Here is a 23,947-nt window from a genome sequence, read left to right as displayed (position 1 = left end):
GGTGAGCGGCTTAGCGAGCTTGGCGAACTCCTCTATGTGCCTTCGGTAGTAACCGATCAGGCCGAGAAACTGCCGGACCTGGCGGACGCTAGTCGGGGATGGAAAATCCGAGACACACCTTAGTTTCTCAGGGTCCGGTCGCACGCCGTCAGCTGAAACAACGTGCCCGAGGTATTTCACCTCGTTTTTGAGGAATTGGCACTTAGAGGGCTTCAGCTTGAGACCCGCTCCTCTTAGTCGCACCAAAACCTGCTCAATATCGCGCAAATGGTTCTCAAAACTGTCACTGTATATGATAATGTCATCCATATACACGAAGCACAGCCTCCCCAGAAGACCTGCCAGGATAACATCAGCGGTTCTCTGCCAGACAGCAGGGCTGTTGGCCAGACCCATCGGCATTCTTTTCCATTCATAGTGCCCTGAGGGCGTGTTGAATGCCATTTTCTCGGCATCTGCCGGATCCATTGCTATCTGCCAGAATCCCGCCGCCATGTCCACTACCGTGAAGTACCTGGCAGAGCCCAGCTGAGAAAGCGTCTCCTGTATATTGGGGATGGGGTATGGATCGATGCGAGTTACGGCATTTAGTTTGCGGTAGTCCACTACCAATCGATACGAGCCATCTGGATTTTCCACCAATAGTGCTGGTGCTCCCCAGGGTGACTTTGAGTGTTCGACAATGCCGCGATCAATCAGGTCCTGCACCTGCCGCTCCATCTCCTCACGTTGGGAGTAAGGAATCCTGTACGCACGCTGGTAAACGGGCGATGAAGTGCCGGTTTCTATCCTGTGCTTTATAACGCCACAGCAGCCCAAATCCAGGTTGGACGCGGCGAATACCTCCGAGTAGTCGTTCAGCAAACCAGCCAGAGCCTCCCTCTCCCTGGATTTTACGTGAGAAAGATCGAACGACACCTTTGGAGCAGCCGAAGGACTAGCATGCTCTACAGTTGCGAGTACCGTATCGGTGGGCTCACGTTGCTTTATCGCAGAGGTGAAGAAAGCCAATGTTTTGTTCTTGGGAAGGCTCAGTGGCTGCTGGCTACAGTTAACCACCCGTAGGGGCACTCTGTGGGCGTCATTAACTGTCACGAGGCACGCGGCTGCCTTCAGGCCATTGCTGAGAGAGTCGACCGGCTCAAGCACTCCCACGGCGCCGCTCTCTACATCTGAAGGCACAAACGCGTACAAAATGTGCTCCGACCAAGGAAGGACGACCGCCTCCTCAACCAGCCGGACGGCAACCCGCGAATATACCTTCTCCAATGATCCCACTGTTTGACGGGTGTCAATATCGGTAATGCGAATCTCAGCCCCTCTCCTGTTCAAAAACGGAACTTTTGAGCCGCCCGCATTAACCTCTTCCTCAGAGAATGAGACTACTACCTTCCCTTTTCTCAAAAAATCCTGCCCTAATATACCTGACACTCCGTTTGGCAGAGACACCGTGTCCGGGCATACGTAGCAGGGGTGCTCCAATGCAATTCCGCCGAGAGAGAAGTGTAACCGGTAGAGTCCACTTATGCCAAGAGGATCCCCCGTTATGCCTACAAATTTGGTTGCCATACCACCAGACGCTTCCAACACCTCGCGGTCCCCCTTCCTTCGAAGCGTGTTAAAACTGCTCTCCTTAAGCAATGTCACCTTTGACCCCGTATCTATCAACAATTCCATGCAACAACCATTTAACTTGCAACGCACAACAGGGCATGCCTCGTCGGCCACACAAACTACCACCACCTCATCATCCACTGCTCCCTCCCCACGCTCCTCAGGCTGGGGAGGACTAACTAGTTTTTTGTCTCGGTATCTGGAGCCCCGCTGTAGGCTTGCTTAGGGTGTGTCTCGCCTGCTTCTCTTTGTGGCTCCCCACGGCGCACGTTTTGGCAGAACCTGGCGATGTGTCCGCGACCCTGGCAAGCGAAGCATACGATTTCTTCAAAATCTCGCATACCGCGCCTGTAGCTTTGTGGCGGTCTCCGGTTTCCAGCGAATGAGCGCTGTTGAGCGCGCGCTTCAACCTGGCGTTCTACCTGCTGAGATAGCAGCTGTTCTAAGCGATCTAACCGCTCTGTCAAGAGAGCAACCTCAGGGTTGAGCACCGCTCTCTCTATGACGCGCACTCTCGCTGCGGCTGTCGTTAACGCCTCATTTCGTTCCTCATCCAATGCGGCCTCCACGGCTTGGTCGAAATTGCTCGGCTTGCGCGAGAGCACGAACCGGCGCACGGGGTCTTGCAGACCAGCCACGAACAAAGCGGTCATTTCCTCTTTAAGTATATCCTCCGCGTATTTCTTCTTTAGCTGGTCTCCTTCCTCCTCCCTGCTTAACGTATCGCGCGCTAAGCGCTGAAGCCGCGACGCAAACGTTCGCACGTCCTCCCATACCATCTGTACGGCGTCACGGAACCTCTGTACCGGCACGTGACGTGGTTCAGTGTCGAAATGCTCAAACGCGAGCTTCTTAAATTCCGCAAATGATTTTGTGGATTTTACTTTTTCGTCTCACCATGCAAAATCATGAGCAGCCCCTGCCATCTTACACCTCGCCATTCCCAGCATTTGAGCATCGGACCATCCCCCCATTTTCCCAATCTCTTCTAGCATGGAAAAGAAATCGCAGATTGGAACCCCTGTCTTATCTCCCGTAAACGTCGGAATGACGCTTCCTAATGCCAGCATGCTTGCTCCGAGCGACGGCTGTGGAGTGGGAGCTCCCTCAGATAAAGACTTTTTTTTTTCAAGCCCTCCGGTGCCTCAAGCCTCTCAAATGGGGGTAAAAGTCCCACAATCAGTCCCGTGATTCCCTTTTGATTACAATTTTGAAGTCATGAATGTCACAGCATTCAGAGGACATTTGCTTTTGAGACCCCACTTCTGACACCAGTGTGATGACCCCCATAATGCGCAGGTCCACACGGGACGGAGAGGCAAAGAGACACCGTATGGCTCAGTTTAAACAAACAGGTATATTCAATAATTACACATGATTAAGATTATACATCAGAGGCTGGGGCGTCCGAGCTTACGTGCCGACGACTTCATGGGGGCGATGGAGTGGCTCCGGAGTTGGGCTCGAGCGGTTGCTGGCAGAAGCTGCACGCCGTCGGGCTTCGGCGCTGAAGGCCCTCTTGGCGAACGATGTCGTCCTGAGCATGTATGCAGTAGAATTTCAATAGTCGTCCGTTTCTTCGAGGATGATTCACAAACCCTTCCTCTAGTGTCGTTCGGCTTGGAAGATGAACAGGAGGCGAGCTTGTAGATGATGACAGCAGAGCATAATTTTACAACATACATATACAGAGAGTTAAACTGGAAAAAGCAGAATTGAATTTACAAAAGAACAAACTTTGCACTACTTTACTCATCGACCGGGCAGGTTAGTGCCTAAGTAGCATCACATTACATGCTAAGCATGGAGCCCCAGCTCAGACTGGACTGCATCCGTTTACATGTGCTTTTAAGCACTTGATTAACAAAGGACTAAGGGCGGTCATTTCCAGTGGCCCGCCCAAAGCATCAATTCTCCAATCCAAAATAACATGCGAGATGGGGACAACCCCTTGGGTTGGGCTTAGCCTCGAACCCAGAGGCTGTTAACAATACAAACTAAATAAACAACAAAAACGCCACCACTCTTTCTCAAGTGAGAGTATACACAGGCTCTCTCTTCGGAGCTAATTCACTAGCGCCTGTCTTTCCACATTCTTGGCGAGTACTGCCTGTCCGCCATGACAGGTGTCCGTCACGGCCCTTCTGGGAATGCGCTTTTGTTCACGAGGCACGGCGGGAAGCTGTGGGTGCCTTCCCGGCGATAGCCCACGTCGAAAGGGGAAGGAGGGAAAGAATGTTGTCTTCGCGGTAGCGTATAGCGTCGGCTGTGGTACGGCGCGCTCTGGCCCGCTGACAGCTCCCTTGTCCTGGAATGTGCCCGGAAATTGGGGAGGATAAAGCCTGTTTCCCCGCGGCGGCGGCGGCGGGTCCGGTTGTTCTGGTCGTCACTCAGAGCATGGCTGGGTAATTGATGATGCCGCTGTCACGGGTCTCCGTCAAAGCCGCGCCGTCGAACGTGGATCCTCGTAGCACACACGGAATGTCACACTACTATCAAACTAATATACGTACTTTGAGGTATGTGGTGGTAGTGAAACAGGGATGTGCGCTGCATACGTTTTGTGGACAAAGCTTTGGCAGAAACAGAGCAACAGAGCAATGCGTGTTGGCGTGGACAACACTGCTGAAAAAACACTACACTGGCGCATTGGCCGCTGGCGTACATTAACTGGGTAAAAGCAGAAGGCGCTTATGGCTGCTAGAAGGAACGAGTGCCCACCTCGATCGCACTTTTTTAAGGGTCATGGTGGTGGTGTCCAACTGATAGAAACTGGGATTTCGCACAATATTTCGTGCTTAGCGATGTTAAACCGCCAGCCATTTTTAACACCAACGTAACCAAATACATCTAAAGAATATGTAAAGCATAAAGAGTTGTTAATAATGGTCGCGAAGATTTGTTTTGGGGATCGATTTGAGAAAATTGTCTACTCTCTCTGTAGCTTTTAGGGAAACCGCCGACGGTGGCGACAATACAACTAGGCATAAATATGCCTAGTGATGATGTTTAATCATATTTTCGGATAAAAAGGGGTCCTCACTCATGCTGGTCAACTGTGGCTTTCTGCCAAACTGCCGGCACCCACGAGACGGACGCACTTCAGCCAGTGTAGCTGGCCACGACTGCTCGTCATTCAGCGAGCTGGCCTGACAAAGGCTCCTGTGAATAAAGTACAATACGTAAACGGCAGAAATTTTAGAGGGATCACTTAAGCTCCTACTTAATGGCATAACCCTACAGCATAAGGGCTTAGTTCTTATACATGCAGAACGCAATTCTCTGCACAACTTTCATAGATTCCTGGGAGTCCTCATACACCTCCTGGCGCAGTGGTGCAGTTGATAAGCGATGTGTCTCTGCCCTGCGGTGAGAGGTGCTCCCAGCGGAGAGCCTGTATGGCCCGGGTGTCTCTTCCCGATCGACCAATCATTAATGCACCTGCCACCTGCAAGGGTGGGCAGCTTGCTCACATTCCGTGCGGTCAAGCTGTGATGGATGCCACGAGCTCACGTGACCTAACTGGCCCACCCACCTTCTAGGTACCTCCTCTGGGGATTTATTCGGTCTTTGTCAGTGACGCTCGAGACGCCGGATTTTCTGCCACTCGAGTTCTCATATACTTCACCAAATATCTTGTAGCTGTGAGGTCAGAACCGAGAGTTCTCAAACCGCGCCTAAAAAAATCGTAGACTGCAGTAAATTCACCACGGGCAGAACTAGCGCTGTGAAATGGAACGCGGGAGGTAGAGGTAACGGATGCGGTAGTGATCGGTGACAAGAATCAGGGGATTTATCTGAGTGTGGTTTCTGTAAGTGTCGCCAGGGAAACCGGTTCACGATTACTCAAGACACGTTTCAATAAACGTTAACTCCTTCTCTGCAGAAGAGTTTTGAGGTTTCCGAATAGAATTTCAACCTATCAGAAGGCCCAGTTTTTGAAAAACAGGTTGTCTTGAGCAAACATAGCGAGCCCAATCATCCGGGACAGTGTGGCGCCACTCAAGTGAGAGTTATTTGCATAATAATTGGGTGTTTGGTTTATGTAGTTTAACGTACCAAACGACTCAGTCTATGAGGGACGCCGTATTGAAGGGCTCCAGAAATTTCGACCACCTGGGGGTCTTTAGCGTGCACTGACATCGCACAGCACACGGCCTCCACAATTTCGCCCGCACCGAAATTCAACCGCTGCGAAGGGATAGAACCACCGTCCTCCGGGCCAGCTAGGAGCCGAGCGTCACCACGGCGGGCGTATTGGTTTGCATATTCCTGGCGCGGTTGCCCGAACGCTTTGTTTACCTTGTGGGTTTCTCAGTAGGCACAGGCCACTACCCACCGCGGGTTCGAGCTTCGCGCGAGCCAAGGGCCCCGATCAGCCGTCACCACACGCACCCTGGGGCACCGCTGCGGCGGCGTTCAACCTCTGAAGAGAGGAGAGCGGCTCGCCGCAAGAAACAGGCCTCCAAGTTCACGAAGGAGACGTTTATTGACGCCGTCCTCCAGCGGTACATACACACACTCAACAGTCACCCCGTCCCGGGGCGCGCTCAGAGCAAGGCTCCGGTGCGCGCTCGGGGCAACAAGAGAAATGCGCGCCGCTAGCACGCCGCTGCAGGAGATTGTCCCCGCGGCAGTGCTGTGATCTCTCTCGTGTCGGCCGATGGGCCGTTTGCGAGAGAGAGTGGGCAGTTAACGCAAGGTGCGCCTGTCAGAGGTCGTTGGACCCCTGGACAGGCTCGAGCCGCGGCGGATCGAGGACCCACGCTGGCGAGCTCGAGTATGAACTGGTCCGAATGGCAGAGGCCGGCCCGGACGAACAGTAACGTACGCACCTTACGCTGTCTCGGAGGGGTCTCTTTCTCCGGGCCCCGCTCGGACGGTCGCGCCCCGCGCGACCACCTCAAACGGGTCCCGAATTCCCGCCAAAATTCACCAATGGCAAAGGCCCTTGGGAAGCCGGGGGCGGAGCTGCGGCCGAATGACAGCGATTAGCCACCAGCCGTCTCTCCGCCGCCCGAGGCGGGAGAAAGGGAAAGAGGGCGACGCGGGATGCCGTGCAGACGCCACGGCGGGAATCTAGCAGGCTTCCCACATCCTCCTCTCCTTAAATGCCCTCCTACCCATCGGCGAAAGCATGCGGCAAAATAAAAAACAAAAAAATAATCCACATAAATCTACCACACTTCAGTTCCAGCCACAAACTCAAAAGACAAACAAACAAGAACATAAAACAAACAACACTTGCATACGTTTCAAGGAGACAAAAACTAACTACACTGTACACTGTACACAAGGCCAGCTGACAGGTGGCCTGCAGCATCATAATGTTCGATGGCGCGGCCCATTGGGCCTGTCGGCGGCCAACTCACGCTTTTGCTGCCTTCAGGGTCCGGGTGGACGATTTATTGACGGCGGTCCCATGTCCTCCACAAGGTCGTCAAAGTTGAACATGAGGACGTCGACGACGCTCGACGATCCCGAAGAGGACCCGCAGCCCGACACCTCCTCGCTGGTGGAACACTTGCCTGGCCGCCGCTAGGCGCCGGCACTCCGGGGGCCAACAGCGCGGCGAACGCCGGGCTGGCCTCCGCCCGCCGGCGGGAACCCCAACGGGAAAGGGTGCTGTCCTTCCTGCCCCCCTCTCGGCGTTGCCTTTGATATTGGGAGCACGCACATCATCCCAGGCACGCACCGGCACAGAAGCGGACATTCATCAGTGACAACGACCCGCTTGTCGGAATCGTCCGGAGGCGCCGTGGCAGGGGTCAAAGGACACACTCTTCAGACGCACTCTTCACGCTCCCCATAGCCACACAAAGACCATGCCGCGAGACACTCACTCCTTAACGAGCAAACCACTCCCCAGCCGGAAGGGGAGACTTTCGCCGACCCCTCCGCGAACCAGCCGGTCCCGTGTTCGCGAGGAAGGCCGCACCCGTGGGGTCAGAACATAAATGAAAACAAGGCGCGCTGTACAAAAGCAGGCCATCTCTGCGCTACAAGAAAAGTGCAATGGCGAGTAGGCTGAACTTTACATATGTAAAAGTCTGGTTTAAAAAACTGAACGCCAACGCAAACGTATATTACATATGTACAGATCTCGGAACGTTAGGAGAAACAACGAATAAACTGGAAACAAAAACATGCTACAGACTGACTAAAACAAACAAACGACTAAATAACTGCACAAGGCTGGAACTGAGCATGTGGCAAACAAAAAAAAGAGAGCGCCGTGCTTCACCTGGGGTAGGGCCCGACGACAAAGCTCGCCAGCTAGCTGAGGCTGCGTGCTTTCGGTTGCGGAAGAGTCCGCCATCCGGCATCAATCACATCGGTGACCGTCGCCTCAGATTGTACCGGTGCTCGGTACGGTTGCGTTCCGCAGCACCAGTTGTGCCCTTGCGCTTGCTTGTGATACCAATGGGTACCGACGCAAACTCGTCAGACCGTGACGCATAGGCCTTCAGGTCTGCGATGTGGGCACGGCTGGTTTTCCCCGAAAGGGGATCCTCCAGCACGTACGCGAGCGGCGACCAGACTGACCACTCGGTACGGACCAAGCCACTTAGGAGCGAGCGAGGCTGAGAACCCCTTGCTCGCATCACTAAGAACGTGGTTGCGCTTCAGGACAAGATCACCCGCCTGAAAAGTCGGGCTGCGGTGCTTGCGGTCATACTGAGCCTTCTGCTGGGCTCTGGCTGCCGCCAAACTCTGTCTTGCTCTGTTGAGAGCCCGACTAAGCCGGTCCCGAAGCGTCGACGCATAAGCAGAGCAGTCTGCCCGCGTCTTCTCATCCCCGAGCTGGCTCTGCACGACGTTTGACATCGGATTCGCCAGCTCAATCCCGAAATTGAGGAAGGCGGGAGAGAAACCAGTTGAGCGATTCTCAGCCGTTCGAATGGCGAACGCAAATTCGCTCAAATGGTCTGCCCAGTGCTTTTGACACCCGGCAAAGGCCGCCAGCATTGGCTTGAGCGTTCGGTTGATTCGCTCGGTCAAATTGGACTGGGGATGGTAGGGTGAAGTGGTGTAGTGCTCGATTCCGAGGGAACGGCACGTGTTACCGAACACCCGAGCGGTGAAATAGGACGCATTGTCCGTGATCAGTCTTTCCGGAAAGCCGAACCGACAGAACACTTCCTGGAGTTTATCCAGCACCGCTCGTGCTGACACTTTCCGAAGCGGGTACAACTCGACCCATTTGGAAAAATGGTCAGCTACTACCATCAGGTGAATGAACCCCTGCTTACTCCTGGGGAAAGGCCCCATCAGATCGCAGGTGGCCATCTGCCGCGGACGCACACTGTCAATTGGTTTCATCACTCCGGGCGGCTTGCCGCCCCTTAACTTCACCGCTTGACAGACATGGCAGGAACGGCAATAGCGGAAAATGTCACGCTTCATGCCGGGCCACGTCACCGATTGACTCAGTTTTGCAAAAACTTTGGAGCCACTCAGGTGACCGGCCAGTGGTTCGTCATGAGAAAATCGCAACAGTGCGCCTCTCAGACTTTTGGGGATAACCACCTTGAACGGGTCAATGGACTCATCATCGGTGGCAATGTATTTCAGCACGAGCCCGTCATGGCCCAGCAAATATGAATCCCCCGGGGCTCGCCGCGACACACGCTGGCTTTCACCCCCTGCGCCCGCTACAATACAAGTAGCGTCACGGCGCTCCGTCTCCCTGAGACCGTCGCTCATCTCGCGACACATGGGGTCATTTTGCTGGGCTTTCAGCAGCTCTTTCCGGCTGAAAACGATTCCAGTTACCCCAGAGGGGGGCCTGGTCTCGTCCCCCTTCAGGTTTGCAGCCAAAATTTCCGCTCGCAACGGCGTCTCCGAGGCGCTCACGCGGAGCTCTGCCTCTCGCCCGCTTTGCGAAGCGCTGCTTGACTGGTTAGCGGAATGGGTTAGCCCGTTTGCGGGCTCCCCCTCCTTGCCGCCCGGCGGCTCATCCGCTTTTTCGCCCGCTCCGCCTGCTGGCGTCGAGGCGCCGCTGGCGAGTGGGGCACGGGATAGCGCATCAGCTACCACGTTCGTGCTCCCCTTTCGATACTGCACCGAAAAGTCGTAATGCCGTATCAGGAGAGCCCAGCGCGCCAGCCGACCCGCAGGCTCGCGGAGCCGCATCAGCCAACTGAGCGCACTGTGGTCTGTCTGCACCACGAATTGCGTTCCGTCAAGGTAGACGTCGAATTTCCGCAGTGCAAACACGATGGCGAGGCACTCCTTCTCGGTCACGGAATAATTCCTCTCCGAGGGCAGCAAGGAGCGGCTGGCAAAGGCCAGCGGCTGCAGCACGCCATCGAAATCCTGTAGGAGAACTGCTCCTAAACCCAGATCACTCGCGTCAGTCTGGACTACGAACTGTCTGGTCAGGCCGGGTAGCCTGAGCTGCGCTGTCTCGGCAATGGCACTAGACAGGAGGCGAAAGGATCGCTCTTGCTCGGGCCCCCATCGCCACACGGCAGTCTTTCCCAAGAGCTTGGTCAAGGGTGCCTGCACGCGGGCACAGGACGGGATAAACGACCGATAGAAATTGGCCATTCCCAGAAAACGGCGGAGGCCGCGTACGTCCCTGGGCACGGGAAACTCGAGTATGGCTCGGAGTTTGTCCGCATCGGGCTCAATGGAGCCCTCGCCCAGCGTGAACCCTAGCAACTGAACTCGGGTCCGCGCTATTTGGGCAGCGACTGCGCTCCGGCCTCAGAGGAGGCTTGGGCGGGCTGCACGAACGCAGGAGGCAAGGCGCCCAGTTCGATGAGCGGCGCGGTTTCCACAGGGAGCCGGGCCAGCGCCTCACCGTTCCCAGAGCAGAATTGACTGCTCGCGGGGCACGGATGCTGCTGTGCAGGACGGCCGGTTGCGGCACCGTCGCACACACCGCTTTCGCACGGGGCGCAAAGCACGCACAGCGGAGGCATTTGATTGACGGGTGCATCGCAGGGTGCTCCCGATACAGCTCCAATGGGAGCTGCGTGATCGACGTTGGGGGTTGTAGCGCCGTATGCCCCAATGGGGGCCGCGGCCAACAACGATGTTTGGCTATTCGAAGAAACAGCCGCCAACGGATCAAAGGACGCTACGACTCCTTAGGGAGCCGACACGTAGCTGCCGAGTGCCCCGATGGGGGTGGCAGACATGGTGCGCAAGCGTGATCGTCAAGGCGACCTGCTCGGCATATGTGCTATCAAAGGCTAAGAGCCAGTGACTTAGCACGTTGGGCGCCAGTTGTGGGTTTCTCAGTAGGCACAGGCCACTACCCACCGCGGGTTCGAGCTTCGCGCGAGCCAAGGGCCCCGATCAGCCGTCACCACACGCACCCTGGGGCACCGCTGCGGCGGCGATCAACCTCTGCAGAGAGGAGAGCGGCTCGCCGCAAGAAACAGGCCTCCAAGCTCATAAAGGAGACGTTTATTGACGCCGTCCTCCAGCGGTACATACACACACTCAACAGTCATCCCGTCCCGGGGCGCGCTCAGAGCAAGGCTCCGGTGCGCGCTCGGGGCAACAAGAGAAATGCGCGCCGCTAGCACGCCGCTGCAGGAGATTGTCCCCGCGGCAGTGCTGTGATCTCTCTCGTGTCGGCCGATGGGCCGTTTGCGAGAGAGAGTGGGCAGTCAACGTAAGGTGCGCCTGTCAGAGGTCGTTGGACCCCTGGACAGGCTCGAGCCGCGGCGGATCGAGGACCCACGCTGGCGAGCTCCAGTATGAGCTGGTCCGAACGGCAGAGGCCGGCTCGTACGAACAGTAACGTACGCACCTTACGCTGTCTCGGAGGGGTCTCTCTCGCTCTGGGTCCCGCTCGGAAGGTCGCGCGACCACCCCAAACGGGTCCCGAATTCCCGCCAAAAGTCACCAATGGCAAAGGCCCTTGGGAAGCCGGGGGCGGAGCTGCGGCCGAATGACAGCGATTAACCACCAGCCGTCTCTCCGCCGCCCGAGGCGGGAGAAAGGGAAAGAGAGCGACGCGGGATGCCGCGCAGACGCCACGGCGGGAATCTAGCAGGCTTCCCACAACCTTCGACCGGACAACTGATTATTTTATTGTGTTATTTCGCTCTTTCTATTTTCCTGAAATCTTAGTTCAGGCATTTCTTATTGCGGTTGCCCAAATGTCTTGTTTTGTATTGGACCGCATACTACCAATGTAGGCTATTGGTCGAAATATTTTGTACAAATTTTCCTTGAATGAGCAACGAAGTTTTACACTGATTGACTGATTTATTAATGTAAAATATGGGCTCAATCAACGAAGCCCGGGGATCATTTCAGATGCTTTTCTCATAAAGCGATCTGCCCGCTAGCGCAGGTAGCACCGGAACATTAAGAAATGTTACATTTTTGTTGAGGTCAAATGTTATTTCGTAGTGCTTAATGTCCGTTCCTTAACGTTTTTGCAACGTTACATATAAATGTTACACTAACCTATGAAACATGTAAGCAATATACACGTAACCTAAATGAAACATTAGCAGAAACGTAACAGCTCCGGTTCTGACCAGCCTCTAGATCACATAACGTATGTAATTAGACTTAACCTTTAGTGTTGAGATGGAAAAGAAACATTTTTTTCTGGTCTTTTTCACACCGCTTTTTTTTCTTGTTCCTGCTTTGTTCATTAATCAACAGGCTTTCTAATGCTCTCCTCTGCAGCCTACTCACCCTCTGTGGGAGACTGTTCGAATACGCCGCGGTTGCTCCGTGTGCTGCACTCGGTTGCCGGACGAAGCACATCGAGGTGGTCCAGCTGGTTCATGCTGCGAAGGCGCTACTCCTGCAGTGAGGACTGCTGGGACCAGGCGTCTGCAATATGGTCATTGGAGACGGTATGTTGTGAAACATTTATTAGTGAGAAAACCACTATTCCTATTGGTAACCCGCGATCAAGATCTTGCGATTTTTAGTCGGTTTGCGACGTTTTGTCGGTTTGCGAGTGAATTAAATATAAAAAAAAAATATTCGCGACGGGCATTCCAACCCGTGATGGTGAGGTCCCACACGCTCCCTACCCCCACTAGCACGCACCCCGCCTGAAGGCAACTAACACAGCGTGTGGCAAGTGCACAGGTCGGCCACTTGATCATGAAACAGAGGTATGCGTGTGTCACTTCGGGCTGCACGTATCATAGCTATCAAGTAAAAGCCGTTGGTAAAAAAATGCTTCCCCTGCCTACCATGGCTTCTGAAGAAGTGTAAAGTCCGTATCTCAAACGATGAGAAAAAAAATCATTCAAACACAGTGGTTTCCCTATAATTGGCGGTCTACAATTGAAGAAGTCATTGCAGGCAGCTATAAACCTGTCTTCACAAAGCAAGATTATGAAACCACGCTGCACTTTGTTTCATGCTATATTAGCAATTTGGCTATGCGAACCGCCAAAGTTCGACAAATGGAGCGGGGCGAAAATCATGCTTAATTGTTTTAAATGTGCCTGCAACATTATCGCGGTTGATTTTGTAAGAATATGTTAAACTTCAATAGGATTTTCAGTTTCTGTAGCATTGCTTTATAGTGCCTTGTTTAAAAGGTTAATGCGAATGATTGGCTTTACGTGCAGTTTTAGTCATGAATCAAAGTGTGCATCAAAGTGTGAATCAAATGGGACACAACTGATTTCGTTAGAAATTGGAATTTAAAACCGAAATATATATCTCACTCTCCTCGATTCAATCTCCTACCGTCGGCAAGGGGCAGAACTGCGTGATAAGCGAAAACTTTCAGGCCACGTTTCAGTGATCACCCAATCTAACCAAATAAGCCATATTATGCAGTTAACAGGTGAAAGCAGCCAGTGGCAGAAAAAGCTTCAAAAGTTCTAATTTATGTTTAACAGGCCTTTTCTCATAAGAATTTGGTTATCGTTTGACGCAGGGAAATTCAGTTCTCTTGTGTACCTAGACACGTGGTGACACTGTCCATCATGGCCGCAAACCGACATGCCTTTAAAATAGCCGCGGTCGATAGAAGCAAAAAAGCCACCAGCTATATTCTTGTGGCTGCCACCCGTTGATTGGACTTTTACTGCGCTACATACGGGCCGCAATCTGTTCTGCTCAAGCGGATTCATGCAACGTTCTAGATTCCCAATCACTAAGCTCACAGTGATAGCGAACCGCTAGGCGGCTCACCGGTCGTCACGTATTTTCGTATCCCCGGTTAAGACAGCAGTGTGACATTCCTTGTGTGCTGCGAGGTTCCGCGTTCCACGGCGCGGCGTAGACGGAGACCCAGATGACAGCGGCATCATCAATTACCCAGCCATGCACTTTGAGTGACGACCAGAACGAAGGGACCCGCCGCCGTGACAGCGGCATCATCAATTACCCAGCCATGCTCTTTGAGTGACGACCAGAACAACCGGACCCGCCGCCGCCGCCGCGGGGAAACAGGCTTTATCCTCCTCAATTTCCGGGCACATTCCAGGACAAGGGAGCTGTCAGCGGGCCAGAGCGCGCCGTACCACAGCCGACGCTATGCGCTACCGCGAAGACAACATTCTTTCCCTCCTTCCCCTTTCGACGTGGGCTATCGCCGGGAAGGCACCCACAGCTTCCCGCCGTGCCTCGTGAACAAAAGCGCATTCCCAGAAGGGCCGTGACGGACACCTGTCATGGCGGACAGGCAGTACTCGCCAAGAATGTGGAAAGACAGGCGCTAGTGAATTAGCTCCGAAGAGAGAGCCTGTGTATACTCTCACTTGAGAGAGATTGGTGGCGTTTTTGTTGTTTATTTAGTTTGTATTGTTAACAGACTCTGGGTTCGAGGCTAAGCCCAACCCAAGGGGTTGTCCCCATCTCGCATGTTATTTTGGATTGGAAAATTGATGCTTTGGGCGGGCCACTGGAAATGACCGCCCTTAGTCCTTTGTTAATCAAGTGCTTAAAAGCACATGTAAACGGATGCAGTCCAGTCTGAGCTGGGGCTCCATGCTTAGGATGTAATGTGATGCTACTTAGGCACTAACCTGCCCGGTCGATGAGTAAAGTAGTGCAAAGTTTGTTCTTTTGTAAATTCAGTTCTGCTTTTCCAGTTTAACTCTCTGTATATGTATGTTGTAAAATTATGCTCTGCTGTCATCATCTACAAGCTCGCCTCCTGTTCATCTTCCAAGCCGAACGACACTAGAGGAAGGGTTTGTGAACCATCCTCGAAGAAACGGACGACTATTGAAATTCGACTGCATACACGCTCAGGACGACATCGTTCGCCAAGAGGGCCTTCAGCGCCGAAGCCCGTCGGCGTGCAGCTTCTGCCAGCAACCGCTCGAGCCCAACTCCGGAGCCACTCCATCGCCCCCATGAAGTCGTCGGCACGTAAGCTCGGACGCCCCAGCCTCTGATGTATAATCTTAATCATGTGTAATTATTGAATATACCTGTTTGTTTAAACTGAGCCATACGGTGTCTCTTTGCCTCTCCGTCCCGTGTGGACCTGCGCATTATGGGGGTCATCACACTGGTGTCAGAAGTGGGGTCTCAAAAGCAAATATCCTCTGAATGCTGCGACATTCATGACTTCAAAATTGTAATCAAAAGGGAATCACGGGACTGATTGTGGGACTTTTACCCCCATTTGTGAGGCTTGAGGCACCGGAGGGCTTGAAAAAAAAAATGTCTTTATCTGAGGGAGCTCCCACTCCACAGCCGTCGCTCGGAGCAAGCATGCTGGCATTAGGAAGCGTCATTCCGACGTTTACGGGAGATAAGACAGGGGTTCCAATCTGCGAATTCTTTTCCATGCTAGAAGAGATTGGGAAAATGGGGGGATGGTCCGATGCTCAAATGCTGGGAATGGCGAGGTGTAAGATGGCAGCAGCTGCTCATGATTTTGCATGGCGAGACGAAAAAGTAAAATCCACAAAATCATTTGCGGAATTTAAGAAGCTCGCGTTTGAGCATTTTGACACTGAACCACGTCACGTGCGAGTACAGAGGTTCCGTGACGCCGGACAGATGGTAGGGGAGGACGTGCGAACGTTTGCGTCGCGGCTTCAGCGCTTAGCGCGCGATACGTTAAGCAGGGAGGAGGAAGGAGACCAGCTTAAGAAGAAATACGCGGAGGATATACTTAAAGAGGAAATGACCGCTTTGTTCGTGGCTGGTCTGCAAGACCACGTGCGCCGGTTCGTGCTCTCGCGCAAGCCGAGCAATTTCGACCAAGCCGTGGAGGCCGCATTGGATGAGGAACGAAATGAGGCGTTAACGACAGCCGCAGCGAGAGTGCGCGTCATAGAGAGAGCGGTGCTCAACCCTGAGGTTGCTCTCTTGACAGAGCGATTAGATCGCTTAGAACAGCTGCTATCTCAGCAGGTAGAACGCCAGGTTGAAGCGCGCGCTCAACAGCGCTCATTCGCTGGAAACCGGAGACCGCCACAAAGCTACAGGCGCGGTATGCGAGATTTTGAATTAATCGTATGCTTCGCTTGCCAGGGTCGCGGACACATCGCCAGGTTCTGCCAAAACGTGCGCCGTGGGGAGCCACAAAGAGAAGCAGGCGAGACACGTCCTAAGCAAGCCTACAGCGGGGCTCCAGATACCGAGACAAAAAACTAGTTAGTCCTCCCCAGCCTGAGGAGCGTGGGGAGGGAGCAGTGGATGATGAGGTGGTGGTAGTTTGTGTGGCCGACGAGGCGTGCCCTGTTGTGCGTTGCTAGTTAAATGGTTGTTGCATGGAATTGTTGATAGATACGGGGTCAAAGGTGACATTGCTTAAGGAGAGCAGTTTTAACACGCTTCGAAGGAAGGGGGACCGCGAGGTGTTGGAAGCGTCTGGTGGTATGGCAACCAAATTTGTAGGCATAACGGGGGATCCTCTTGGCATAAGTGGACTCTACCGGTTACACTTCTCTCTCGGCGGAATTGCATTGGAGCACCCCTGCTACGTATGCCCGGACACGGTGTCTCTGCCAAACGGAGTGTCAGGTATATTAGGGCAGGATTTTTTGAGAAAAGGGAAGGTTGTAGTCTCATTCTCTGAGGAAGAGGTTAATGCGGGCGGCTCAGAAGTTCCGTTTTTGAACAGGAGAGGGGCTGAGATTCGCATTACGATATTGACACCCGTCAAACAGTGGGATCATTGGAGAAGGTATATTCGCGGGTTGCCGTCCGGCTGGTTGAGGAGGCGGTCGTCCTTCCTTGGTCGGAGCACATTTTGTACGCGTTTGTGCCTTCAGATGTAGAGAGCGGCGCCGTGGGAGTGCTTGAGCCGGTCGACTCTCTCAGCAATGGCCTGAAGGCAGCCGCGTGCCTCGTGACAGTTAATGACGCCCACAGAGTGCCCCTACGGGTGGTTAACTGTAGCCAGCAGCCACTGAGCCTTCCCAAGAACAAAACAGTGGCTTTCTTCACCTCTGCGATAGAGCAACGTGAGCCCACCGATACGGTACTCGCCACTGTAGAGCATGCTAGTCCTTCGGCTGCTCCAAAGGTGTCGTTCGATCTTTCTCACGTAAAATCCAGGGAGAGGGAGGCTCTGGCTGGTTTGCTGAACGACTACTCGGAGGTATTCGCCGCGTCCAACCTGGATTTGGGCTGCTGTGGCGTTATAAAGCACAGGATAGAAACCGGCACTTCATCGCCCGTTTACCAGCGTGCGTACAGGATTCCTTACTCCCAACGTGAGGAGATGGAGCGGCAGGTGCAGGACCTGATTGATCGCGGCATTGTCGAACACTCAAAGTCACCCTGGGGAGCACCAGCACTATTGGTGGAAAATCCAGATGGCTCGTATCGATTGGTAGTGGACTACCGCAAACTAAATGCCGTAACTCGCATCGATCCATACCCCATCCCCAATATACAGGAGACGCTTTCTCAGCTGGGCTCTGCCAGGTACTTCACGGTAGTGGACATGGCGGCGGGATTCTGGCAGATAGCAATGGATCCGGCAGATGCCGAGAAAATGGCATTCAACACGCCCTCAGGGCACTATGAATGGAAAAGAATGCCGATGGGTCTGGCCAACAGCCCTGCTGTCTGGCAGAGAACCGCTGATGTTATCCTGGCAGGTCTTCTGGGGAGGCTGTGCTTCGTGTATATGGATGACATTATCATATACAGTGACAGTTTTGAGAACCATTTGCGCGATATTGAGCAGGTTTTGGTGCGACTAAGAGGAGCGGGTCTCAAGCTGAAGCCCTCTAAGTGCCAATTCCTCAAAAACGAGGTGAAATACCTCGGGCACGTTGTTTCAGCTGACGGCGTGCGACCGGACCCTGAGAAACTAAGGTGTGTCTCGGATTTTCCATCCCCGACTAGCGTCCGCCAGGTCCGGCAGTTTCTCGGCCTGATCGGTTACTACCGAAGGCACATAGAGGAGTTCGCCAAGCTCGCTAAGCCGCTCACCGCCTTAACAGCCAAAAATGTCGCCTTTCGCTGGGACGAAAACGCGGAGAATGCTTTTGGGGCCCTGAAAAAAAAGCTAATGAGTGCACCGCTGTTGCGCCACCCGGATTTTAGTTTGCCCTTCGTTATGGCCACAGATGCGTCAAAGTTCGCAGTTGGTGCCGTGCTATCTCAGGTTATCGAGGGCAAAGAACATCCCGTTGCTTTTGCTAGCCGACAGCTGAGCCCCACAGAGCAAAAGTACGGAGCTACGGAAAGGGAGTGCCTCGCCGTTGTCTGGGCAGTAAAGCACTTCAGATGCTACCTTTACGGCCGCAAATTCAAGCTAGTCACAGACTGCCATCCTCTGAAATGGGTGATGAGTGTCAGGGACCCTAGCTCGCGACTCGCTAGATGGAATCTACACCTGCAGGAATACTGCTTTGAAGTTGAGCACAAGTCAGGAAAGACACATCTGAATGCTGATGCACTCAGCCGCACAGCTGCCGTGGCAGCTATAGATGAGTTTGTCCCCGTAGTCGACCCCGCCGAATTACGCACAGAGCAGTGCAAAGATCCTGACCTGAAGCGAATAATCGAAAGCTTAGAGGGCGCACCGTCTCACCCCGAACAGCTAGGTTATTTCATTGACAAAGACGGCACCCTGTGTCGGCGCACGAGGCCAACCAGGAAAGGGAGACCAGAGAAAACCGCTTGGGAGAGAGTCGTCATACCTCGGTCGTGGACAGAAAGGGTTATTCGCGAGTTTCACGATGCGCCATGCGCCGGTCATTTTGGCGTAGCAAAGACACGCAGGCGTGTGGAGCGTTTGTACTTTTGGAGTGGCATGCGACAGGATGTTAGAGACTACTGTGCGAAGTGTCATTCCTGTCTCGAAAGAAAAACACCCAAGGGACGAAGACCAGCTCCAATTCAGCCGTTCCCTGAGGTTTCGGCTCCCTTCGAGCGGACAGGTATGGACATAATGGGCCCATTGCCCACGACCACTTCCGGAAACAAGTACATTTTAGTATTTGTCGATCACCTTTCAAAATACGCGGAAGCGGTAGCACTCCCAGATCAGAAGGCAGACACGGTTGCAAGAGCATTTGTCGAACAGATCGTGCTCCGACATGGACCCCCGAGGCAACTCTTGACAAATCGGGGAACGAACTTCGTGTCGCAGCTAATGAGGAGAGTTTGCGAGCTGCTTAAGATCGCTAAGAAGCAGACAGCACCGTACCATCCGGCTTGCAACGGCGCGGTGGAGCGACTGAACCAAACCGTGGCCGGGTTCCTGTCGCATTTTGTTTCGCGCGACCAGCGGGACTGGGACTTGTGGCTCCCGTATGCAATGTTTGCCTACAATTCCGCAGCACACGAGAGCACGGGCGAATCGCCATTCTTTCTTCTCTACGGCCGAGACCCGGACCAGCCTAGTGAAGTGCCAGAGGGCCCCCGTCGTGTCCCATACGCTTCGCTGGACGACTATAAGGTTGAGCTAGAATCGCGCTTGCAAGTGGCGAGGGACATCGCAAAGGAGTCCTAAAGAAAGCGGCGAAGCGCAGGAAGGAGGTGCACGATCGCAGTGCTAGAGACGCGCCGTTTGATGTGGGGGACAGCGTGTACATTGAAAACTGCCAAAGGCAGATTGGGCTAGCTCGTAAGTTCCAGACGAAGTGGAGAGGACCGTGCGAGGTTGTCGAGAAGCTTTCTCCGGTAAACGTCAGAGTCCGAGACGTGAACCGGCGTTTGATAAGGATACACGCAAATCGCCTCAAGTCGGCACCGGTTCAGTATTCACGAAATGAGGAAAGGGAAAGCGCGGATTTTGATGGGGACAGAAGTGAAGCGGAGCGCGCAGATAGTTCGCAAGAAACGCCCTCTCCTGCATTTGTTCGGCAGGCGCCCGAGGTGACGGCCGGAATGCCACCGGATTTACTTCATGCATTGCTAGAAGAAGAAGCGCGCGAGGTTGCCGCGCAGATAACTCCAGGAGAGGCTCCTGCCACGAGCCCTCGCGAGTCCCAAAGCAGACAAAGGGGCACAGACTTACTTAGTATGACTCATGAAGGCCGATATCCGCTGCGAAATCGGAAAGCTAAGTCGGACTAATGGCGTAAACAGAGGGGAGTTGTGAACTGGTTAGAATTGTGTAATGCCGCAGCTCATAACATTGCTATATGCGTATGTGTTAAGTTATCGGAGTTAATAGTTAAACCTTTCTGTCATTAAGTAACACCTTCACAGGAGAGCATGCGGAGCGCATGCAGAACCTGCCCTACTTCCTTTCGTTATCTATATTTTTGTCTGTGCCGTGATCGTGCTAGAAGTGGGAGCTCCTTTGTAACTGTGGTAAATTTATTTCGTCCAGTTTGGACTAGAAAGGAGAGGCTTGGGTGCTGAGTTTCATGTTTATCTGTAAAAGAAGATCAGTGCTGCCCCTGGAGACGCCAGTTATGACAGCGGAGGCATTGGTGTTGTGCAGTGGTGTTGAGTGCAGCGAAAAGTGTTTTGTCGGACGCACTGTGCGAGGCGATTCAGAAAGACAAAGGGAGCTGCAGGGACTCAAATGTTCGGAGAACATTCTTCTGGAGGGTGAGCGAGTGTGACATTCCTTGTGTGCTGCGAGGTTCCGCGTTCCACGGCGCGGCGTAGACGGAGACCCAGATGACAGCGGCATCATCAATTACCCAGCCATGCACTTCGAGTGACGACCAGAACGAAGGGACCCGCCGCCGTGACAGCGGCATCATCAATTACCCAGCCATGCTCTTTGAGTGACGACCAGAACAACCGGACCCGCCGCAGCCGCCGCGGGGAAACAGGCTTTATCCTCCCCAATTTGCGTGGCCGTTCCAGGTGCGGCCCTCCCGGGCACATTCCAGGACAAGGGAGCTGTCAGCGGGCCAGAGCGCGCCGTACCACAGCCGACGCTATGCGCTACCGCGAAGACAACATTCTTTCCCTCCTTCCCCTTTCGACGTGGGCTATCGCCGGGAAGGCACCCACAGCTTCCCGCCGTGCCTCGTGAACAAAAGCGCATTCCCAGAAGGGCCGTGACGGACACCTGTCATGGCGGACAGGCAGTACTCGCCAAGAATGTGGAAAGACAGGCGCTAGTGAATTAGCTCCGAAGAGAGAGCCTGTGTATACTCTCACTTGAGAGAGAGTGGTGGCGTTTTTGTTGTTTATTTAGTTTGTATTGTTAACAGACTCTGGGTTCGAGGCTAAGCCCAACCCAAGGGGTTGTCCCCATCTCGCATGTTATTTTGGATTGGAGAATTGATGCTTTGGGCGGGCCACTGGAAATGACCGCCCTTAGTCCTTTGTTAATCAAGTGCTTAAAAGCACATGTAAACGGATGCAGTCCAGTCTGAGCTGGGGCTCCATGCTTAGCATGTAATGTGATGCTACTTAGGCACTAACCTGCCCGGTCGATGAGTAAAGTAGTGCAAAGTTTGTTCTTTTGTAAATTCAGTTCTGCTTTTTCCAGTTTAACTCTCTGTATATGTATGTTGTAAAATTATGCTCTGCTGTCATCATCTACAAGCTCGCCTCCTGTTCATCTTCCAAGCCGAACGACACTAGAGGAAGGGTTTGTGAACCATCCTCGAAGAAACGGACGACTATTGAAATTCTACTGCATACACGCTCAGGACGACATCGTTCGCCAAGAGGGCCTTCAGCGCCGAAGCCCGTCGGCGTGCAGCTTCTGCCAGCAACCGCTCGAGCCCAACTCCGGAGCCACTCCATCGCCCCCATGAAGTCGTCGGCACGTAAGCTCGGACGCCCCAGCCTCTGATGTATAATCTTAATCATGTGTAATTATTGAATATACCTGTTTGTTTAAACTGAGCCATACGGTGTCTCTTTGCCTCTCCGTCCCGTGTGGACCTGCGCATTATGGGGGTCATCACAGCAGGCAAAGTCTTTGCGACGCGCTACTCTGAACACACCTTTAAATGGTTTCTGTTTGTTAGGCAATCCCTATTCAGTACTCTATTCAGGCAATCAAAATATTCATAATTGCTCCTAACTTGAAAGAACCTGTGACGACAGGTGCTTTGTAGGGTAAGCTCTACGGAATTTGTATGCTATTATTTTCTTTCGTATTATTTATTGCTGTGAGAATGTTTACTTGCTTTGGCAATGACAATTGCATGAAAAGTCAAAAATTATTGGCGATAAATAAAATGTAAAACATGTTATTTTAATTCGCGAAGTCACAAACGATAAGGATCGTGTCGTCCTAGTTTATCAGAGAATGGGAATGGTCAAGAAGGTTTGTTTTAGGGATCGACTCGAGAATATTGTCTACTCTGTAGCTTTTAGGGGAAAAGCCGAAGACGGCGACCCCACATCTACGCATAAATATGCCTAGTCATCATGTTTAAAAACATTTTCGGATAAAAAGTGGTCCTCACCCCTGCTGGTCAACTGTGGCCTTAGGACAGACTGCCAGCACCCACGACACGGACGCACTTCAGCCAGTGTAGCTGGCCACGACTGCCATTCATTCGGCGAGCTGGCCCGCGACCGGCTCCTGTGGGTAGAGTGCAATGCGCAAACGGCAGAGAAAATTAGAGGGGACACTTAAGCTGCACCTTATAACACTATAGCATAATGAGTTAATTCCTATATACACTGTATATGCAGAAGGTCGTTCTCCGCATTACATTCGTAGATCCCTCTTTGTCGCAATACCAATCATTAATTTAAATTCCAGCTGCCACGGTGGACAGCTTGCTCACAATCTAGGTGGGCAGGTTGTGATGGACGCCACAGGGTCATGTGACCTAGCTGGCCCACCTACCTCCAAGGTTGCTCATCTGGGGATTTTTCAGGGATTTTTCGCTCTCGACCAGCGACGACCCCGCATCAGATTTTCTCCGACTCGAGCTTCGAATGCTATCGTGTTGATATACTTCAACAAATATCGTCATAGCTACATAAAAACTATGCTTAAAAGAATGATAAACACGCCCTCCTTAACTTGCAGTGAAAATAACAAGCCTGCACCATAAACCTTCTGTATTAAAGCATTTTCCGCCAAGTAAGAAGTGAGAACTCGGACACCGCGCCTAGAGAAGCAGCTAGACCTCAGGCCATTCGCCACGGGCAGAACGCGCACTGTGGAATGAAACGCGGAAGGTATAGGTAACCTGATGCGGCAGTGATCGGTGACAACAATCAGGTGCTTTAGCTGAGTCTGGTTTCTGCAAGTGTCGTTACGGAAACCGCTTCACCATTACGCAGGACGCATTTCACGAAACGTGAACTCCTCTGCAGAACAGCTTGGAGAATTCCTAATCAAGTTTCCACCCATCAGAATTCCCAGTATTTGAAAAAGGAGTTGTCTCAACCAAACACAGCCAGCCCAGTCATAATCCGGGACTGTGCGGCCCCACTGAAGAAAGAGTATTTGCATAATTGGATGTTTGGTTTATGGAATATAACTCCTCAAAGCGGCAATGGCTACAAGGTACGCCGTAGTGAAGGGCTCCGGAAATTTCGGCTACCTTTGGTTCTTTAATGCGCACTGACAGCGCCCAGTACATGGGCCTTTAGTATTTCTCCTCCATTGAAATTCGGCCCTTGCGGTCGGGTTCGAATCCCCGTCCTTCGGGTGAGGAGCCGAGTGCCATAACCACTGTGCCAGCCCGGCAGTCGTGTTGATTGGCATTTTCCTGATGCGGTTGCCCAAATGCTTCGTTTTATATTCTATCGGACACCGAGTTATTTTATTGTGTGATTTCCCTATCTGTATTTTGCAGAAATCTTAGTTCAAGCATTTCTTATTGCGTTTGCAAAATATCTCGTTTTGTATTGGACCGTACAATGCCAATGTAGGTTGCAAATAAAGCTTCCTCTGATTGATGGGCTCAATCGCAACGTAGCTTCGGCGATCATTACAGCCGCTTCACTCAGCCACTTTCAGCCGCTTTACTAGGCTCGATTGATTTTCCGCTCAACCTGAAAAAGATTTTCACTTACCCAG

General features: G+C 52.9%; 1 long non-coding RNA gene across 1 annotated transcript; it reads right to left on the bottom strand.

Annotated features, from left to right (window-relative positions):
- Positions 1-4,744: 4,744 nt before the first annotated feature.
- LOC144101173 (uncharacterized) lies at positions 4,745-22,418 on the bottom strand. The gene is made up of 3 exons (XR_013307947.1): positions 22,374-22,418; positions 12,286-12,426; positions 4,745-4,776 (listed from the first exon to the last, which is right to left on the bottom strand). It is a non-coding gene; the product is annotated as an uncharacterized LOC144101173 (long non-coding RNA).
- Positions 22,419-23,947: the final 1,529 nt, after the last annotated feature.

The sequence above is a fragment of the Amblyomma americanum genome, chromosome 8 (genome assembly GCF_052857255.1).
Source record: "Amblyomma americanum isolate KBUSLIRL-KWMA chromosome 8, ASM5285725v1, whole genome shotgun sequence".
NCBI lineage: Eukaryota > Metazoa > Arthropoda > Arachnida > Ixodida > Ixodidae > Amblyomma > Amblyomma americanum.
Note: the sequence above shows the minus strand (reverse complement) of the source record. Positions and strands in the feature narration are given on the sequence as shown.